This window comes from Macaca mulatta, chromosome X (assembly GCF_049350105.2).
Source record: "Macaca mulatta isolate MMU2019108-1 chromosome X, T2T-MMU8v2.0, whole genome shotgun sequence".
NCBI classification, from domain to species: domain Eukaryota; kingdom Metazoa; phylum Chordata; class Mammalia; order Primates; family Cercopithecidae; genus Macaca; species Macaca mulatta.
This window is the reverse complement of record NC_133426.1, coordinates 20,157,377-20,178,249: the sequence shown is the minus strand read 5'-3', so window position 1 is coordinate 20,178,249 and position 20,873 is coordinate 20,157,377. Positions and strand designations below refer to the sequence as shown.

At 39.6% G+C, this 20,873-nt stretch overlaps 2 pseudogenes; both read right to left on the bottom strand.

Moving 5' to 3' along the window:
- Positions 1–20,873, bottom strand: part of LOC697178 (large ribosomal subunit protein eL8 pseudogene) — a 92,674-nt pseudogene that overhangs the window by 66,372 nt on the left and 5,429 nt on the right.
- LOC144338859 (U4 spliceosomal RNA) lies at positions 18,903–18,981 on the bottom strand (annotated as a pseudogene).

The window sequence follows — 20,873 nt, the reverse complement described above, 5'->3', positions numbered from 1 at the left end:
AGTCAGTCATTAGCTAATGGACCTGAGGTGGAGGTACAAGGAGATAAACTCCCTATAACTTTAGGTTTTCTCCTAGTGCCTGAAAGTTGGCTCCAGGAGCCAAAGTGAAAAAAAAAAAAAAAAATGAAGGCAGTTGTGTAGTGGTAAATGTTTAACAACTGGGTGGGAGCTGGGAGAAAAAGCCTTGATTTGTAGCCATTACCCATTTCCATGTTGTAAAATACTCCCACCTTGGCCAATGTCAAACTATTGATTTGATGTCACTGAACACGGGGGTTTGGGAAGAAATACACAGTAGCACCCCCCATTATATATAGTATTTCTACTATACAGATAAAATAGAAATAATCTCAAGATCATGGATAATAGTAGTATGTAGCAAAATAATTAGGAAGTGAGTTTTTAGTATTTATTACCTTTTGTATAATATAATTTATTTTACTGTAAGTTTATACAGTCTATTCTCATTATTCATGGTACTTTTGTTCTATAAAGTTGCTGCAAACACTAAATCAGCAAATATCAAATCAACGTTTCTAGAAGAAATACACAGTTGGGTTCCTGTGAGCCTCTGGTCAAAGCATTTTCGTCAACCGATTATGTTTTATATGTGTTTCTATTTAAGATATCTTATTGCCGATTCACTAACATCAAAATCATGGCCCACAGCACTGTAGCTTATGCCTGAATGAAGCTTCTCTAACACATATGTTTTCCCCATAAAGCACATCACAGCCTTCTTGTGATTGGGAACATTAGACAGCACTTCAGCACCGTAATTGGAGGCCATTTTAAACAGGGAAATCACCCACAAAAAGCAGAAAAATGTGAAAAACCTGGCACTAAATATACCACGAAAGGACGCTTGTTTATAGTATGAAAGCTGAAACAAGAAGCCCTTGTTCAACCTCAGCTGGGAACGTGCACATCGGGCAACTCAAATTTTTCGCAACTCTGCACATGCATGTGTCCACAGATGACCACAAGTATTGATTTGGGGGTTACAAATAAATTTTAGCGAGTAAGTGAATTCACAAATATGGAATCCGCAAATAATAGGAGTCAACTACTGTATAACTTAATTTTTAGTAATGGCCATGTTTAACAACCCACTGACAGAATTTCTAAAAATTTAACAGTCAGCTCTTGTAAGCCTGAATGAGCCAGCTCCAGCACAGCATTGACTGGACTAGACATTATCTTGACAACCATCTCCACTGGCCTGTAAACTCCTACCAGGCAGAAACCAGGTCTTGTTTATTTTGTTATTCCAGCACTTAGCACAATGCCTGGCTCATGGCAGGTAATCAGAAACTGTTAATGGGAAAATGGATGAATAAATGCATGCATGCGTGCAATTCCCCTCTTTTTATTATGACAAAATAATAAACTCACATTGAAAGAGATTTTTTTTTTTTTTTTTTTTTTTGAGACAGAGTTTCCCTCTTGTTGCCCAGGCTGGAGTACAGTGGCGCGGTCTTGGCTCACTGCAACCTCCACCTCCTGGGTTCAAGCGATTCTCCTGCCTCAGCCTCCCAAGTAGCTGGGATTACAGGCGCCCGCCACACCTGGCTAATTTTTTGTATTTTTGGTAGAGACAGGGTTTCACCATGTTGGCCTGGTCTCGAACTCCTCCAGGCTGGTCTCAAACTCCTGACCTCAGGTGATCCACCTGTCTCGGCCTCCCAAAGTGCTAGGATTACAGGTGTGAGCCACCACACCCAGGTGAAAGAGCCTTTTTATGTTTGTGAACTACCTTCCCTTCCAAAGGTTGTTGGGGTCCCATCTAAAAGTTGTTTTTACAAAATTCTGTGACCAGCATCTTTAGTTGTGCAGACAAGAAAATGGAGCACTGAGATTAGGTGACTTCCCAAAGCTGACAGAGTCAATTAGGAAGAGAGCTAGGACTCAAATAAAATCCTTATACTTTAAATCCAATGTGCCTGTATCACACTATGATTAGCTATGATCCTCCAATTAATGAGAGCACCAAGAGCCAACACACCCATGCTATGCATGTGCAAAGTACCCACATTTGCTTCAAAGGTTTCAACTGGTCACTAGTCTAGCCAACGAACAAACAATGAAAATCACCTCCAAGAGTTACAATTCTCAGTCACTCATGGCGCACAATTTAGTGTTCTGAATTTTAAAGACTTCAAATAACTGAAACACAAATTAGCCACAATTGTTTCTGTAGCACCACTTTTAAATGAAATGTGTATAAACTGTATTATGTGCAGAAGACTGCTAAGGTATAGCCTGCAACCTTTGCAAATTTCTAAACTCTCAAATGACAAATGTTTGTGCAAGCTCCTGGCTATCTTCTAAATCATATTTCCTTTAAGAGTAGCTTATTTCCTGTGCATGTCCACACACCACAAGTTATCTGCCTTTTCAACTTTTACCAATGTTTTCTCTTTCACTTATGGCTGTGTCTAACAAAGAAACATTTTTAACTGCTTTGTACCTGATGTGAATAGAGAACACAGGAACCATGTTGAGGTTCAGAGGCTAAGTGGTCAGCTAAATTTAGTGGTTAAATGATACAGTTCTGTAACTCAGCCTCATAAAGCATAAAATTCAAATCACCAAAAAAGAAAAAGAAAAATCTGGAACTGCAAATGGCCTCTTCAACTGTACTGCCATATTCAGAAATCGACCTCTTCCTTGGAGATTCTAGATCATAAGAATAAGCAACAGGGCCTACAACAGTGCCTAGATCATAGTAGATATTTTAAAAAATAGCTCAGCAACTAACCAGAGTCTAGATTCTCCTCATAAATCTTCAGGAACAAGAAAAAGTATACTATCATTGAATGAAAGGTCTTCCTTGGCTCTGGTAGTGGCTAATAAGCCCCCATCAGCTCAGCTACATTCAAGAAGTTTGCCAATTATTTGCAAAGTAGCTAATCACAGTTGGTCCTCAGCAGCCTTATAATATAGTAGTGTATAGTTCACAGCTTTATTTCTTGTATACAGAAAGCTTGTATACTGTCAAGAAATGAGATTCAACTCATCAATGAGATGGGATTACTCCCTTTCAAGAGTGTAATCTGAAGGAAGACTTGAGAAGTTTCCGTAAAACTCAACTAGGAAATGTGAAAAGCCTTCCCTTAACCCAGCAATTCCACACCTGGGAATTTTATTTTAGGAATTAACAAAGGATTAATACATCAAGAGCTCCCATAAATATTTAGCAAAAATATAAAAAGCATACTCTTTAACTTCACAAATGATAACAGAGAATATTTCAGAATAAAAATATAAATAACCAATAATTACAGGAAAGAAGTGCAATGGTGAGATATTTTTACTCATCAATCAACCTGGAAGAATTAAAAATATTAGTAATACTCACTGTTGTCAAGAGTATGGAGAAATGGATTGGAGGAGTATTATTTGGTACTCCAGATTTTGAGGATCAATTGTCTGTATCTATTGAAAGTGAAAATGCCCATGCTATCTGACCCAGGTATTACACTCCAGGCATCTATCATATAGAAGTATAGAAATATATGCACATGTACAAAAACATAGAGATGCAAAAATACTTCAATTGCCATTTTTTTTGAAAAAAGTTACAAACAATTAAAGGTCTATTATCACGGGAGTCATTACATAAATTATACCACACCAATTCAATAGAATATGAAGCCATTTAAAAGAAAGCAGTGCATGGATATATTAATACAGAACAATCACCATGACATGGTAGTAAATGGAAAAAGTAACTTGCAGAATAATTCGTGTAGATCTTATTTAAGAAAAAAAGCTTTGTATGAGCATATGTACGTATACTTGAATATATATGTATAGAGAAATGTATAAAGGGAGACACAAGAAACTGCAGTTGTTGCTTCTGGGAAGGTGAGTAGATGGAGAGACAAAGTGAAGAGGCACTTTTACATTTTACTATGTGTACTGCCATATCATCATAATTTTGCATATGAAAAGGTATTTATGTATTGCTTAAATGATTTTTATAAAACAACAAAAATACATAATAAAAGAATTTTTTTTGAACAAAGCCTTCGTCTAGAAAGGACTTGCTATTGGAAGGCAGAAAAGCAAAAGGGAAGTTTTGAAAAATAAAAATGAAAAGACCGAGTGAGCCTGTGTAGCTGAAGGTTCAAAGGCCACTTGCTAACTCTACCCTAAAGTTAAAAATTGGCCACTAGAAGTTTGAGACCAGGGGAATCATAGGGGACTCTGTTGACTGCTTGAGCTGAACTAATCTAATCAGAACCTGGATAGAACATGAACAAAAATGTTTCTTTCCACTTCTGTCTCTGTATAGCTTAGAAGTGTCCACCAATTCTTTGCCACTCCTCCCATCAAAAGCTGGAGTCTATTTTCCCTCCCCTTGAATCTAGGCATGCCCTGTGACTTGCTTTGACCCATAGAATATGACAGAAATGACAATGTGCTTGTTCTGAGCCAAGCCTTTGAGCACCAAGCCACAGAGAAACCTGGAAGCTTCCACTGTCTGATTATAAGAAGCCTGAATATCCTGAGACCACCATGGTAAGGCCCAGATAGCCAAGTAGAGAAGTCACATGGCAAAGAACTGAGACCCAAGCAAATGACCCCAACTGAGCCATCTCACCCAATTCCCAACCATTCCAGCCACCAATGCCAAGGACCCAGACATTGTGGAGCAGAGACAATCCATATTCACCATGCCTCTCCAAATACTTGACCTAAAAAAATCATGAGCAGGTAAAATAGTAGTTGCTTTAAACCACTAAGTTTTAGGGTAGTTTGTTCCACAGCAATAGGTAACCAAAACTCTCTGTGCTGTTCTTTTTCTCCCCATTCTTTCAACTATGAGAAGACATTACAGGGATTTGTACTCTGACACAGTTGGATTTTATTACAAATCCTATAGTCTTAGTATTGACCATGGAAACAAACTAACATTCTGACCCAAAAGATGCACTGTGCCAAACACTCAGACAACTATCTTCCTAGAAACTTCCAACTAAGTATTGTAAGAGATCCAATAGTGCATGGGTGTTTTCGAGCTGGAAATAATCAGGTCATTCTTGAACTTGGAAAACCAAATTGCCAGCCTCTGACATCACAAAAGGATTTCTCTTCTCTGGAACCTGCTCTGCAGAAGTTCATCCAGAGGCTGGACCCTCCAAGGGATACACCCTGGCTCCGCCACCTGGTCCTTCTACATGCTGGTCCAGCCTCTGACTAGCATGGATGGGGAGCGTCTGGGAATCATTGAGGGGCTAAGGGAAGTGGCAAACAAGGAGGGTTACGGGTGTGGGTGGGAGCAAAGCCACAGCTGCAGTCTTCAGAGATCATGTGGGTGGGCCCTGAGACTGAGCCTCCAACAGGATTTGAACCCAAATAAATCTGGCTGTTTGACTTCTCAAACAAGGAGGTAGTCAGTCCCTGTCAACAGTGGCCTGAAGCTTCTCCAAATGATGTTTTCCCAACACACCGAGGTAGAAAGTTGCTTGGTTGCCCTAAATCTTGAAGTTGGTCTGTTCCTAACAATCTTTCTGACATGCATATCTCAAATATTCAGCGTGGTCCAGAAGTTAGAAATCACTGTATTCATCCAGATGAATGTACACAGATGTTTCTGACTTCATTCTCACATGGAAAAAAAATAATTGAATTGCTCTTTCCCATTTTGGGATATTTTGACTTAGTTTACTGGGAATTTTTCTGGCTAGTATACAGCTGAAGTTTTGAAACTTCCCAAGAATGATACATTTTAGCTGTTCTGCATAAACAGATGTGACCACCATCTATTCTAGATCTAGAGCTTTGCTACTCCAGGAACCAGCAGCGTCAACATCACCTGAGAGCTTGTTAGAAAGGCAGAATCTCAGGTCTCACCTTAGACCTACTGCATCAGAATCTGCTTTCTAACAAGATCTTCAGGGATTTGTGTGCATACTACATTTGAGAAGCTCTGATCTGGGGGACCACATCCTTTGGCTGCTGCTCCAGGAACATCCAGCTCCTCCTTCACCCCATATAATTTCTTGATTATAGAACCATTTTTCAACAAACATAAAGACTGGTTTTGAAAAGCAACCCCAAAGAGACAAACTCACTGCCTCATACAGCAAGAACTCAATTAGGTATGGGTAGAAGTTTACCTGGAAGGGTGCATGGTTGAATTATGTCCCCCTAAAATAAGTATTGAATTCCTAGCCCCAAATTCCTCAGAATATAACCTTATGTGCATACTTAGTTCAATATGACTGGTGTCCTTATAAGAAGAGAAGAGACACACAGGGAGAAGACGGCCATGTGATGATGGAGGCAGAGATTGGAGTGATGTATCTACAAGCCAAGGAATGCCAAGGGTTGCCAGCAACCACCAGAAGCTAGGAGAGAGCCAAGGAGGATTCTCCCTTACAGGTTTCAGAGGGAACATGACCTTGCTGACACCTTGATTTTGAACTTCTAGCCTTCAAAATTGTGAGACAATAAACTGTGGTTTTCAGCCACCCAGTTTCTGATACTTTGCGATGGCAGCCCTAGAAAACTAACATCGATGGGAAAGGGGCTTAATGGACTCATGCTATCTACAAGAGTCTCCACTCCTTTCTTGGCCCCAAATGAGAGCTGCAGTGTCTCCTGCAAGGGGCTCCTCCTTCTTGATTCAGGGCTGAAGAATCTGTAAGCACTATTGCTATCTCTGGTGATAACATCACAGAAACTTTTCCAGCAGTAGGAAGCAAACAGAAGTCAAGTATTGAAAAATGCCTCATATACCCCTGCCCCACCCTATTTTAAGCACTCTGGGAATGGAAGGAAGTGAAAGCACAAACGCTCCTCAGAGCCTAACTCCCTCTTCAGGAACTCAGCCATCAAGCTGGCTGGATTGATGAGGAGGATCCTACAGAAAATATCCCTCATCTGGCCTCTTTTTAGCTATGTTCCTCTTATTGTAGCAAGGATCTTAACTGGTTTGGTTTGTTCCGTTGAATGCCATGTGGAACTTTCTGCTGTTCTTCAACATCACTGATGCATTGTAACCCTGAACCTCAGACTGAAAGGGGAAATCCTGCCTGGTGCCCTTTCTCAAGATACCAAATGTATGTTTTTTCATTTTCTCTTATCCTTCCCTGTTGTTTACCAAGCATTTTGAAAGATCTCAAAGCCAAAAAGAACCTCAATAAACATCTGGTCCAACTGTCTTACACATGATGAAATGGAGGTCCAGAAGGTCAAATGCTAGATGGCAAAGCCAACATTTAAAAAAAAAAAAAAAAACCAGAAAGAAAGAAAAACCCTTAGACCATCCAGCTCCCAGTCTCTGCTAGCTTCATGGCCATAGCACAGTAAATATACTGCCTCTTGACAAGTTTTCATCTGAGGCAAAGTTTAGACCACAACAACAACTTGAGCCCAGCCTTTGAAGTTGAACAGACCTCAATTTGAGTTCTAAATCTTCCACCTAGATGTTGGGTGACCCTGAGCAACCTAACCTCTTGGTTTCCTCATTCCACATAGTGGGGACAACACCACCTATCCCAAAGACTGCTGTGATGATTGATAAGATAATCTACGGGAAGTTCCATGTCAGTTGGGATGGCTGGTTTCAGCTCACAAGTAAAAGAGAGACTATTTCTTTTTGTGGCTCCCTCTTGGGAGTGAAGAAACTTTTCCCAGAAGCCCCCTCAGCAGCTTTCTTCAGTCTCATTGACTAGAGTTGATCATGTGTCCATTTAAGGAGAATAGGAATAACCTTAAGCCAATCAGGCATCCCTGAAGAGGTGGATGACATTAACTTCCCCCAGGACACATAGATGAAAAAAAAATGCACAGTTCTGTTAGAAAATAAGGCAGAATGCATGCTAGATAGGCAAGAAGCCGTGACAATTACAATAAATGTTTTCCATTAATTTCTGACAAAGTTTTTGTGGCAGCAACTGAGGGATTCTCTTCCTTCCCCCACCATGCCATTTCATTCAAAAGGAGTTTCCTGACATTCCTGCTGTAGCATCCCGCCATTCCTCTGGAAAATATGTCAACTCAGCTATTCATCCCTGGTGACTCACCAAATATGTAAGCTGCCCCAACTCCACAGTTATACCAGAAGTAAATATCTGAGGATAAAACCATCCATGTGAATAATGCTTTCAAGTTTACAAAGTTCTTAGACATATTTAATGTGAGCCTCTACATCTAAGGAAAATGAGGATCAGGGAGCAGTGAAGGGACTTGCCCAAGGTTCTTACCTAATAGGTGGCCATGCTATGTCTAGAATGAGATCCCAAATGCAGTGCACCTTCTGCAACTCTGCATTGGCAGAAGGAATCCTAAGTAGAAATTTGGCATATATGGCAGTCAGCAGCTAGAAAGATAATTGGTGCCAACTGCTTTGTGGGGTTCTACAGTCTGAACCCTAGGATACCCATTCTTTCAAGATCCATTCATTTTCTAATCCAAAATATTCCTAGAAATACAGATACAACTTCTCTCTGTTCAAAGTAGAATGTCCCATTTAGCAAACATTTATATAGCACTTGCCCTGTGCCAGGCATTATGCAATGTGCTTTACAAGTATTAATTTACTTAATCCCATTTAGTTCTATCTGCTTAGAAGTCCCAATGTCCTGAGGTCATACATGTTTCACAAAAGTCTTGTATGATTTATTTCATTGGCAATCTACCAAAGGATGAGGTCCCAAAACAGTCCAGAGTTCAGGAACAGATCAAACTTTCAGGCAAAAATCTCTTCCATCCTTTGTCCTATTCTTGCACTAGAAACAATCTATGCCCAAATTGCCCAGTCAGAACAAACACATGTAAACAATCACACTGCAGTCTGCAATTACTTGAGGAAAATTCTGGATTGTCCTAAACTTATTATAGGACATAATCGTTTTGTCATTCCTTTTTCTATTTTAGCAGATTATAATCTTCCTTAAAAGGCAAGGGAGCTTTCTGGTTCAAGTTTAGGAGGACCAAAGGGCATTGGTTGGTACTGCTTTCCTGTCAACATTCTTAATCTTCCTGTTGGCATTTTAAAATAACAGGTCAGTCATGAAAATTATAAACAGTACAGTGTAAAAGTCCCTGTGAAGTGCTGCCATTTGCAAGAAGGGGGCTTTCTGACGGTTGAGAAGTCATAATATGCCTCCCTGCTTTTCATGTGACAATAATTACTATCTAAGCTCTGAAGTGTTTATTCCCACAGCCAGGAAGACGACATTTATAACAGGTTCCAGCCGTGAACCATTACTGTTTGCAATATAGAATCCCCATTTTTCAGTATGGAAGGATAAGGCCTTCAAAGTGTAAAAAGAGAGCACTTAAGATGTTTTTGGTTTTTTCCATTTAACAGTCTGGGATATCCCTTATAAGGAGGATACGATCAAAAGCCTCACATTCTTGCAAAAACAAGTCACAGTTTTACAGACTTGATTAAGTACCAGTCGGTGCCTTTTTACCTCTTAGTCTTTTCTCTCTCTCTGTTTATCCTTTTGAAATTAAAATTTGCCATAGATATGATAAACCAAAAAAAATTACTGCCCCTCACACATTGAGAAACTAGGGTAAATTCTGTTAAATTCTAAGAAATTTTGCTTATTTGAAAACATGGTACAGTTTGCTAAAATAAATTGCCTTTGATTAAAAAGACTGTTACAAATAGGCACTCCTCGATAAAATGCCAAATGAAGAAAATTAAAATTTTCTTCAGGCATACTGTCTATGCCAATGCTTCTGAGACTTTAGCATGCATAAGAATTTAGCAGGTTGTTAAAACACAGATTCCTACCCAGCCCCGTGGACCCCAAGGTTCTACAGCTCTAACAAACACCCAGTTGATGATGCTACTGCTGCTAGTCTGGAAACCAACCTTGGAATAGCACTGTTCTATACTAATAGCCTATTCAGTGAAGGCTGAAATTCCACCTTTGGAGATCCCTTTCCTGGGGTAAAGAAATGTGCAAATAAAATATACTAACCCATGTTATCGACTAAAGTAACTAAAGCTGTATTATAAATTTGGGTTTCAATTCAATTAAGCAAACTTACTTTGCTGCCTTGTACTGCATCAGCTGTAGACATCAATCTTAACTTTAAGAAGTATTCAATCTATACATGTGTATAAATAATAAGGCAAATTATAACAAGGCTGTGATATGACAAATACCAAAAATAAAGTACAAAAATCCTATGAGGATATCATTTTCAGGGGATATCAAAGTGAAGATAAGTAGTCAGAAAATAGTCAAAGAAGGCTTATAGAGAAAGCTTGCAAGATACTTTACAGTTTGCCATAGAGCTTTCATATAATCTCATTTATCCCATAGAAAAGGCCTATGAGGTAAATATGACTTTATCTATTTTATAGATGAAGAAACAAAGGCTAAGAGCGCTAAAATAATTTGTCCAAGTTACATTAAAAACAAATGAGTAAGATTTTAAGTGATGAAGCTAAGATGAAAGTCATCCCTGGATGAAGAAAGAGCTGGAAAAGAGAAAGGAAATTATAAGGGTCTGATAGTAACAAGAATATGAATAGTAAAAAAATGACATTATCTGCCCACTTAATAATGCCAGGCACAGTACTAACAACTTAATACACATTAATGTATTCCTAAAAAGGAATCCCATAAAATAAGTATTATTTTATGTAATCCTAAAAAGGAATCCCATAAAATAAGTATTATTATTATCCCCGTTTACCAAGGAGGAAAACTGAGGCACAGAGAGTGTAAGTAACAAGTCCAAGGTCACATAGCTGATAAGTAGCTCTGCCAGAATTGGCATCCAGCTCTCTTAGTGTTTTACTAGAGAGCAAGGGGTATACTGGAAGACTAGGAACGTTGATGCTACAGGTGAGGGGCAGATAAGATTAGAAAAGGAACTACCTACCTCAGAAGTGTTGAATTTGATATGGTATGCAAAGGGGAGTTAATGAAAATTTTGTTTTGTTTTATTTTAAATATGAGAGTAAAAAGACCAGAAATCTGTTTCAGAATGATATCTCTGGAAACAGAGTCTAGGATGGTTTAGAGGGGGACAGAGAAGGCCAAATTAATCAGTTATTACTTCCAGGATTCACCTGAGAGCTGGAGCCAGAAGACTATGACAAGCCTCAGGTAAGTATTGAATCTCAGGAAGGTGGGAGAAAGGGCTCCAGAGCTGAGATTTTGTTCAAGAGGACACACTGCAGAGAGGCATCATGACCAACCCTAAGGGTTGGGGACCTCAAACAGACCTTAGAGAAGCCTAGAATCCTTGGGTTGGTGTGATACTTTACAGTTTGCCATAGAGCATGCATATAATCTCATTTTGTCTTTAGAATAAGCCTGTGAAATAGATATCACCTGCCCTATTTTGTTTTTCATTTTCTGTTTGTTTGTTTGTTTGTTTTTGTTTTGAGACAGGGTCTCATTCTGTCACTCAGGCTGGAGTGCAGTGGTGTGATCGCTGCTCTGCCTCCCAGGCTCAATCGATCCTCTCGCCTCAGCCTCGAGTAGCTGGGACCACAAGTTCACACCATCACACTCAGCTAATTTTTGTATTTTTTGTAGAGACAGGGTTTCACCTTGTTGCCCAGGCTAGTCTCAAACTCCTGGGCTCAAGTAATCTGCCCACCTCAGCCTCCCAAAGTGGTGAGATTACAGGCGTGAGCCATCACGCCCACCCCGACCCCCCACCACCACCACCCCATTTTGTAGATAAAGAAATGAAGGCTTGGAGGGTGAAAAATAATTTGTCAAAGTTACAAAGCAAGGAAGGCTAGAGCCAAAGAATTAAGTTCAGAGTTTACATTACACTTTCCTGAAAGAAAAATTGGACATGTTTCACACGTTGGCTGACAGCCCTGATGGTGGTTCCCTGTGGCAGCAGGTCATAGGGCCCTGATGGCAGTCAGTAAAAAGAGACTTCCAAGATCAAATAAGATGAGATTAAATTGGGTTGTCACCTACAGAACTGCTCGAAGCCTCCAATGTATGTAGGCATTGCAAAGCTATAAAAAAGGAGGCTGTAGTATACATCATTTGCCAAAAAGAAAATATTGGCATATGAAAGCTTTACTTTTTGCAGAATACATATTAACCATGGGGCACAATGTGTACCTTCCCTGAACCCTTCACTGAAGAAGTTATTCTCAGTAAGGTCATCATATGATTGCTTGCTGAATCAAGAAGTGAATCCATTGGATGCTTTCAGCACTTCCATGATTCTATATGTGAGGCCTGACACTGGCGCACATAATAAAGGCTTGTTGCTTTAGGAAAAAAAAAAAAAAAAAGTATCCCTCACTATCTGAACTTGTTATACAAACTCTCGCTGTCTGAACTCAGGAACCAAATAGATTTGGGAAAGCATAAAATACTTGTATATACTTCTCTCAAATAGATACACATTTCTTAACTTCCTGGGGGGGGATAGGGAATATAAGGTAAACCTTTATGGAAATATGTTACTAAACACATAATAGGCTATGGTGAGTCAATTGCCTGACTGCACCATTCCCGCCCTTCTTTATTCATCTGTTTGTTGGAGGGGACTGGAAACCTGCAAACTACATTTCCCAGACTCCCTGGCCTGTTGGCCTCAGGTTAGGTTCTGCCAGTGGGAAGGAATGAGGGGAGATAAGAAGGTGGAAGGACAAGAGAAGATATTTTTCTCCTGCTTCTGGTGGCATCTCTGACTCAGCAGATGGCCTTCTATTTTTCCAGCAGCTGTGATGATGGGCAATTGCTGGTGGCTGCCAGCCACTGGGTGCTACAGTGACATTAGCAGATCTTGACATGATGGGCAACTGCAGGCTCCAGTGGCCTTTGGTGTTTTCAAGAGTGACAAGATTCCAAAAGCTGCAGCAGTGGATAATTTCAGTGACAAATATGCTCCTGAGCTCTGAAAACATCACCTCTTCCCTTTTGTTCCTCCAGTCCTAGTAATAGTTCCTCCAGTCCCTAGGGTAGCTTCCTACAGTGGCTACTCTCTGTGGTACCTAACTTCCCCTTTTTGCTCCTTGCACTTTGCCAGTACTTTTGTAAACAATTTCCTATATCAAATTCCCTCTGAAATACCTAGACTAATTCTGTTTTCCTAACTGAGCACTAACTGATATACTCACACAACTAAGTTTTCCCATGTTATTGCACTATTTCTCAAACTTTCCTATAGAAGCCCTTCTCAAGGTAGAGAAGGATGAAGGTAATTTCTATTTTCCCCACATCTGGCATCTGATGGTTGATCCCAAAGCAGTTTCCAAAAGCAGGAAATATATTTTCAATCTTTTGTTTCATCTTAAAAATTTTTATTTTCATATAAAATAGACCTCATAGATTATTTCACATGAAAGATGCATCAAGTTTATTCTATGGTTTCGCTTACCCTGGCCTGTCATACACCTACTGGTGCAAATATCTCAGTTTGAAAAGCAAGAAATCCAAGTGCCATCTAAGACCCTCTTAGCAATAAGTCACCAAAGGACTGGCTCTTCTCTTTAGAGAGCAAACTCTGGAAGGCACCTTGACAAAGTGGAAAGTATATGGGCTCTGGAGCCAGACAGTATGGGTTCTAATTCTAAGAGATATTTATTAGCTGTGTGACTAAAGGCCAATTTTTTTTAGCCTCTCTGAGCCTTAATTTCTTTGTCTATAAATTAAAGCTAGGAATCTCTACCATACCAGGTTGTTGTGAGGATTTGCTATAATATAGGAAAAATGCTTGGGACCTTCTAGACACTTAACAAACGGTAAATTGCTATTGCAATTATCTGCTAATGCACATGGCAGCCTTTCCTGGTTGGCATCCAAGCTCCTCCTCTCTGTAGCTCTTGGGAATGAAAATGAAGCCAACAGCCCACTCCCGTATTCATCAGCTAAAAGAAGACTTCATAGAAATTGATAATTGTTTCTCATCAGGAAGAGGATAGGACCCCTTGATCCAGTGACTTACTTTTAGTCAGCCATAATCTCCCCTAACAGGGAAGTGTTTCATGAAGGGGGTCAATAGTGACACCTCTACAACCATTATCATTTGTGCTGCCTCTCATTGTTTTCTTACATTCCAGAATGCCAAATAATGTCTGGAAACCTAGGCACAGCTTCTTCCCAGTAGCTTATAATATAAATATACTTTTCTATAATTGTAGGATGTGTACATCCGATGCTGAAACCACACTGGCTGTGCCACATTTGACTCCAGGCAAAAATTTAAATAAAATGGGCAACCTGAGCTTCAAACATTTGGGAGATGGGTATGCTTTGGGTTTGTTGAGAATTTTTGTCCTTTATCTCTAGGTGAAATCTTCACTGTTATCAGAAGCTGTAATAGTCATAAACAGCAATAATGCTGTCAAGAAATGCATGACTTCCAGATGCTATATTTAAATGACACTTACTTTGAAGTGCTTACATTTATGAGATAGAGAGTATGAGTCCTAACTCTTTGCATGGTCTCCTGTCATTCCTTCTCTCCTATTATGCCCATAGTTATCTCTTCATCACTAAATTCTCACTGGGCTAGTATCGGTAGACCCTGTTTTAAATTTTAGATAAATGACAATAAACCAGAATGAATTAGATCTTAGATCTTCAAGTTTTATTCTAAATGACTGTGAAATAAGTGGTCAATTGGAGGAGGGAAAGGAGGGCTTGGTACACTTAAAAAATAGCAGGTACTTGCTTTGTAGAGCAATAGAATTTTTTATTTTATAAAAATTAATGAATTCTGTTTGTTTTAAAAATGTGATCAGTATACTTACATCAGCATTTCAGTAGTCCAATACTTCCATTTAATTGATTAATAATTTTAGTAAATTTGGATACTTCAAAAGATGATCCATTTATTCATTCAAGGAATAAATATTTGTTGAGCACCTACTGTGTGTCAGGCAGTGTAATAGGCAAAGACTGATATAATTCTTGCCATTGTGACACTTAGAGTCTATTGGGGTAGGTAGACCTAGTGGATTGAATAGTCACCCCCCAAAAGATATGTACACTCAAAACTTATGAATATAACTTTATTTGGAAAAGGGTCTTTGCAGATAAAATTAAGGTAAGTTTCTTGAAATGAGATCATCCTGAATGAGGGTAGGCCCTCAATCCAATAAGTGTCCTTATAGGAGACAGAAGAAAAAGACTAAGAGACACAGCGGAAAAGACCACGTGAAGACAAAGGCAGAGAATGGAGTGATGCTGCCACAAGCCAAGGAATACAAGGAACCACCAGAAGCTGGAAGAGGCAAGGAAGGACATTTCCCTAGAGCCCTTGGAGGAAGCATGGCCTTGCTGACACCTTGATTCAGACCTCTGGCCTCCAGGATGGTGAGAGAATAAATTTATGTTGTTCTAAACCAAGTTTGTGATAATTTGTTATGGCAACCGTAGGAAACTAGTACAGAAAATACGAGTCAAATACAAAATAAATGTAAAATTGCAATTGAGCTGAAAGCTATGATAGAGAGTTAAGTGATATGACAAGAGCAAACACCACAGAGATCTGACCTACTCAGGCAGATCAGGGAATGATCTGAGGGATGAAGAGAAAAGGGGTGAGTGCTCTGGGCAGAGGGAACTTTCGACGTTGAAAGTCCCTGTGATTTATAATCCTTTGGGTATATACCCAGTAATGGGATGGCTGGGTCATATGGTACATCTAGTTCTAGATCCTTGAGGAATCGCCATACTGTTTTCCATAATGGTTGAACTAGTTTACAATCCCACCAACAGTGTAAAAGTGTTCCTATTTCTCCACATCCTCTCCAGCACCTGTTGTTTCCTGACTTTTTAATGATCGCCATTCTAACTGGTGTGAGATGGTATCTCATTGTGGTTTTAATTTGCATTTCTCTGATGGCCAGTGATGATGAGCATTTTTTCATGTGTCTGTTGGCTGTAAATTATGCTGCTATAAAGACACATGCACACGTATGTTTATTGCAGCACTATTCACAATAGCAAAGGCTTGGAATCAACCCAAATGTCCATCAGTGACAGATTGGATTGAGAAAATGTGGCACATATACACCATGGAATACTATGCAGCCATCAAAAAGGATGAGTTTGCGTCCTTTGTAGGGACATGGATGCAGCTGGAAACCATCGTTCTTAGCAAACTATCACAAGAACAGAAAACCAAACACCGCATGTTCTCACTCGTGGGTGGGAACTGAACAATGAGATCACTTGGACTCAGGAAGGGGAACATCACACGCCGGGGCCTATCATGGGGAGGGGGGAGGGGGGAGGGATTGCATTGGGAGTTATACCTGATGTAAATGACGAGTTGATGGGTGCAGCACACCAACATGGCACAAGTATACATATGTAACAAACCTGCACGTTATGCACAAAGAAAGTCCCTGTGAAAGAAAACTGTATAGCTAGTACCAGGGACTAAATGAAGTATAGAGCTGAGAGAGGCAACTTTCAAGATGACCTTGAGGTTTCAAGATGAGGTTGGGCCAACTCACCTAGACCAGACCTCATCAGCCATTTTAAGGGTTTTGAACTATAACCTAAGATAAACAGAGAAGCAGGAATTCAAATATATTAAGTTCAGGGTATGATATGATGATATGTAATCCATACAGATAATTAAGCAGTTGGTTCGAAAAACTCCATAAAATAAGAATCATTAAAAATTATACATGCAGATCTTTACCATTTTATTCAAAATGTGCATCCATTCACCAATCTTTCCATGCAGATCCCAGACTTTGTGGTTTGTTGTTGTTATTGTTGTTGTTTGTTGTTTGTTTGTTATGTTTTTGAGACAGAGTCTCACTCTGTTGCCCAGGCTGGAGTGCAGTGGCACAATCTCGGCTTACTGCAATCTCTGCCTCCCAGGTTCAAGCAATTCTCATGCCTCAGCCTCCCGAGAAGCTGGGATTACAGGCACACACCATCACACCCAGCTAATTTTTTGTATTTTTAGTAGAGACGTGGTTTCACCATGTTGCCCAGGCTGGTCTCGAACTCCTGAGCTCAGGCAATCCACCCACCTCAGCCTCCCAAAGTGCTAGGATTACAGGCATGAGCCACCACACCCGGCCAACTTTGCGTTTTAAATGTGGGTTAGATGAATGTCTTTCCTTGGCCTGTTTCTTATCTATAAGGTGTTTTCTACAATTTTCCATTTCAATTTTTTTAAGAAAGAACAAAAATATATTTGCAAGCATTCTGAGTGCAGAATCCTCCTAGAGTTTTTATTTTCTGAGATCTTTTGCAGCTTTATCACTCATACCTAATTGAACAGCAATTTTTATAGCAACCTGCCCTTACTGAGTCTTCCCAAAGCATTCAACCTAATTTTTATAGGAAAAAAAACCTCCTTCTCTGAAATATGAATGTGTTCATGTTTCATCAACTTATGTAACTGTTCATTAAATTATGTAATTATTTCAAAAAGTGACAAAAACAGGTTAGGGATTTTTAGTAAACGCACAGCTTCACAGGTAGGAACAGAAATATGTGAGCATCCTGAAGAGTCATCTACTAGCAATGAGCAGTCAGTATGCAGTGAGCATGGATTGTATATTTTACAGAGAGGAGAAATGGAAAGCACTAGTAAATCCAGCAGGATGCCAGTTAAAAGAATAAAGCTGAATCTGGGTTTTAACAAGAAGGTAGTAGTAGTAGTAGTAGTAGTAGTAGTAGTAGTAGTAGTAGTAGTAGTATCATCGTTATTACCATTATTATTTTCAGAGACAGAGTCTCACTCTGTCACCCAGGCTGGAATGCAGTGGCACAATCATAGGTCACTGTAATCTCAAACTCCTGGGCTCCAGCGATTCTCCTGCCTCAGCCTCCCAAGTAGCTGGGACTATAGGCACAGGCCACCACATCCAGATAATTTTTTTTTTAATTTTTTGTAGAGTTGGGCTCTCACTATATTGCCCAGACTGGAGAGAATAGATTTGATGTGGAAAAGAATGGGTGATTGTAGACCAATGAGGCTAACCTAGTAGTTTATGTGAGATAAGATGGCTTGGATTATGATGGTTGTGAATAATGGTAATGGAAAGATATGCCCAATTTGAGAGATATTTAGGAGGTGTCTTGGTTCATTCAGGCTGCTATGACAACCTACCATAGACTGGGTAGCTCATAAACAACAAACATTTATTTATTACAGTTCTGGAGGCTGAGGAGTCCAAGGCTCTGGAAAATTCGGTGCCTACTGATGGCGCACTTTCTCGTACATGGCGCCTTCTTGCTGCATCCTCACATGGTGGAAGGGGTGAAAGAGGTTCTCTCAGTCCTCTTTTATAGGGACACTAATCCCATTCATGAGGGCTTCACCCTCATGGCCTCCTCACCTCTCCAAGGCCCCATCTTTTAATACTATCAGATTGGAGATTAGGTTCCAACATATGAATTTTGGGGGGACACAAACATTCAGACCATAGCAGGAGTTAAAATTGGCAAGTTGGTGGATTGGATCTGGTGAAAGATACTGAAGGGTCAAAGGTGACTCCAAGTTTCTAGTTTGTGAAACTGGATAGATACTGATATATTTACTGAGTTAGGTTATGCAGGAATTGGAACAAGTTTGAGATAAGTTTGGGATATGTTGAATTTGAGGTACCATTAATCCAAAGGGGGTCTAGAACTAAGAGGAGATGTCTGAGCTAAAGTTTAGCATTAAAATATGATTAATCTCATCTAACAATATATTAACAGTCATGACAACTTTCTTTCTTCCTTTTTAATCTTTTTTAGAGATGGAATCTCGCTCTGTCACCCAGGCTGGAGTGCAGTGGTGCACTCATAGCTCACTGCAGCCTCGAACTCCTGGACTCAAGCAATCTTCCTGCCTCAGCCTCCCAAGTAGCTAGGACTATAAACCTGGGCCACTATAACTTTATAGTTATAGCCATCTCCTGGCTAATTCTTTTTTAATTTTTGTTATAGAGACAAGGTCTTTCTATGTTGCCTACGCTGATGACAACTTTCAATCAGCAATAATTGTGCTTTGATTAAAATCTCATTAGCTGCAATATCACCTCTGCACAAAACTTGTCACAACAATTTTGCATTCCATGTATACCTTATAAGGTTATCCACTGCCAATATTTAACAGCCTAAGTGGAAACACACATGCATATACACCATTCCATAGGTAACAAAATTTCAAAAGAAAACCTGATTTGTTGATGAGAACACATGGACAAATAGAGGGGAACAACACACACTGGGGCCTATCAGAGGGTGGAGGGTGGAGGGTGGGAAGAGGAAGAGGATCAGGAAAAATAACTAATGGATACTAGGCTTAATACCTGGGTGATGAAACAATCCGTACGACAAACCCCCATGCCATATGTTCACCAGTGTAACAAACCTGCACATCCTGCACATGTACCCCTGAAATTAAAAGTTAAAAAATTAAAAAACAATAACAGAAATAATTCGCAAATCACACACACACACACACACACACACACACAAACCTGATTTGTTGTGATTCTTGTCTTCCTCTCGTTAATTGTAATAGTAACATTTGTTGAGTGTTTTCTATATGCCAGGCATTCTAAGTGCTTGCATGTATTTTAATTCTTTCAATCTGTATAAAGATTATTTAAGATAGATATTGATATTATCATGTCTGTTTTACAGATGAATAGGGTGAGCCACAGACAGAATGAGTAACTGGTCTAAGATTGGCCACCCAATCAGTAGCAGAGATATGAGTCAAGCCAAAGTGGTCCGTATCCAAAGCCAGTGCCCATAACCACTACACCACACAGCCCCACAGAGGGAGGCATTCAACACCCACAAGGATTTCTAGACACAGGGAGTACTCCAAAATTCTAAAGTAGTCCCACTTGACCCAGCTCACCATCTCTAGTCATACAATTCCCCACTCTCCAGGTTCCCGTGTTTTTAGAAAAATACATTCCCTAAAGTGGCAGCAATGATTGCCTCTTCAAATGTTAAGTCTTTGTGCTGCTGGCTCAGATGGTTTTCTCGCTGGCACAGGAAAGCAATAAAGCCAATAAGGAAACTATGAAGAAGAAAGCCTCTTGAAAGAGATCTGAAATCATTTTTCAAAGTATGTAGAAGGGGGAAATGTTTGCAAAACAATAAGATCTGTCTGCAAAACTTTCCAAAAGCTTTAGCAATACCAGGCACTCGACATCTCCAAGAAACCCTTTAATCTCTGAGATAGTGAAGACTCATAAGCATCAGTGCATTAATAACAAAGGACTTGTTTTTCTATTGAGCAGCTAAAACATATTTCTTTCCTGGGAAATATTTTCTAGATTTCATCATTCCTGGTCATAAATTATGTATTTTTAAATTGTTGTCACTCAGCTGATAGAGTCAGTTGGACAATTATTTTTACAGAGGCATAACTTGACAGTGATTTAATATCACAAACTTCACTGTGCCTACTCTAAGTTTGTCATTTGAAAATAAAATCATGTGAGAAAAGTGAATTCATCTTGCACAGAAAAACTATGATGAAATTGTACTGTCTTTCACACAGCCCTGGGTAAGGTTCCAAACTCATGCTTCTTTTATCTTATTGGTAAGTTCCCCTCAAATCAAAGTTGTCTTAACGCCTATTCCTTCTTTTTTTATTTTTCTTTTTATCTATTGTCTCCCTCTGCCTACCTTATCCATCTTATTTCCTACTCCTCCTTCTCTCCTATTCTCACCTTCCATCTTCCTAACTCATAGTCTTTACCCTTCTCAGTTCCGAAAAGAATTAAATCATGTACATGTATCATGTTTTCAACTTTCACCATTGGTATATAGCAGGAGTTGGCAAACTACAGCCTGTTGACCAAATGTAGCCCTCTGCCTGTTGTTATAAAGTTTTGTTGGAACACAGGCAAACGTATTTGTTTTCATACTGTCTATGGCTGTTTTTCGTGGTACAAGAGCAGAGTTGAATAGTTGCAGCTG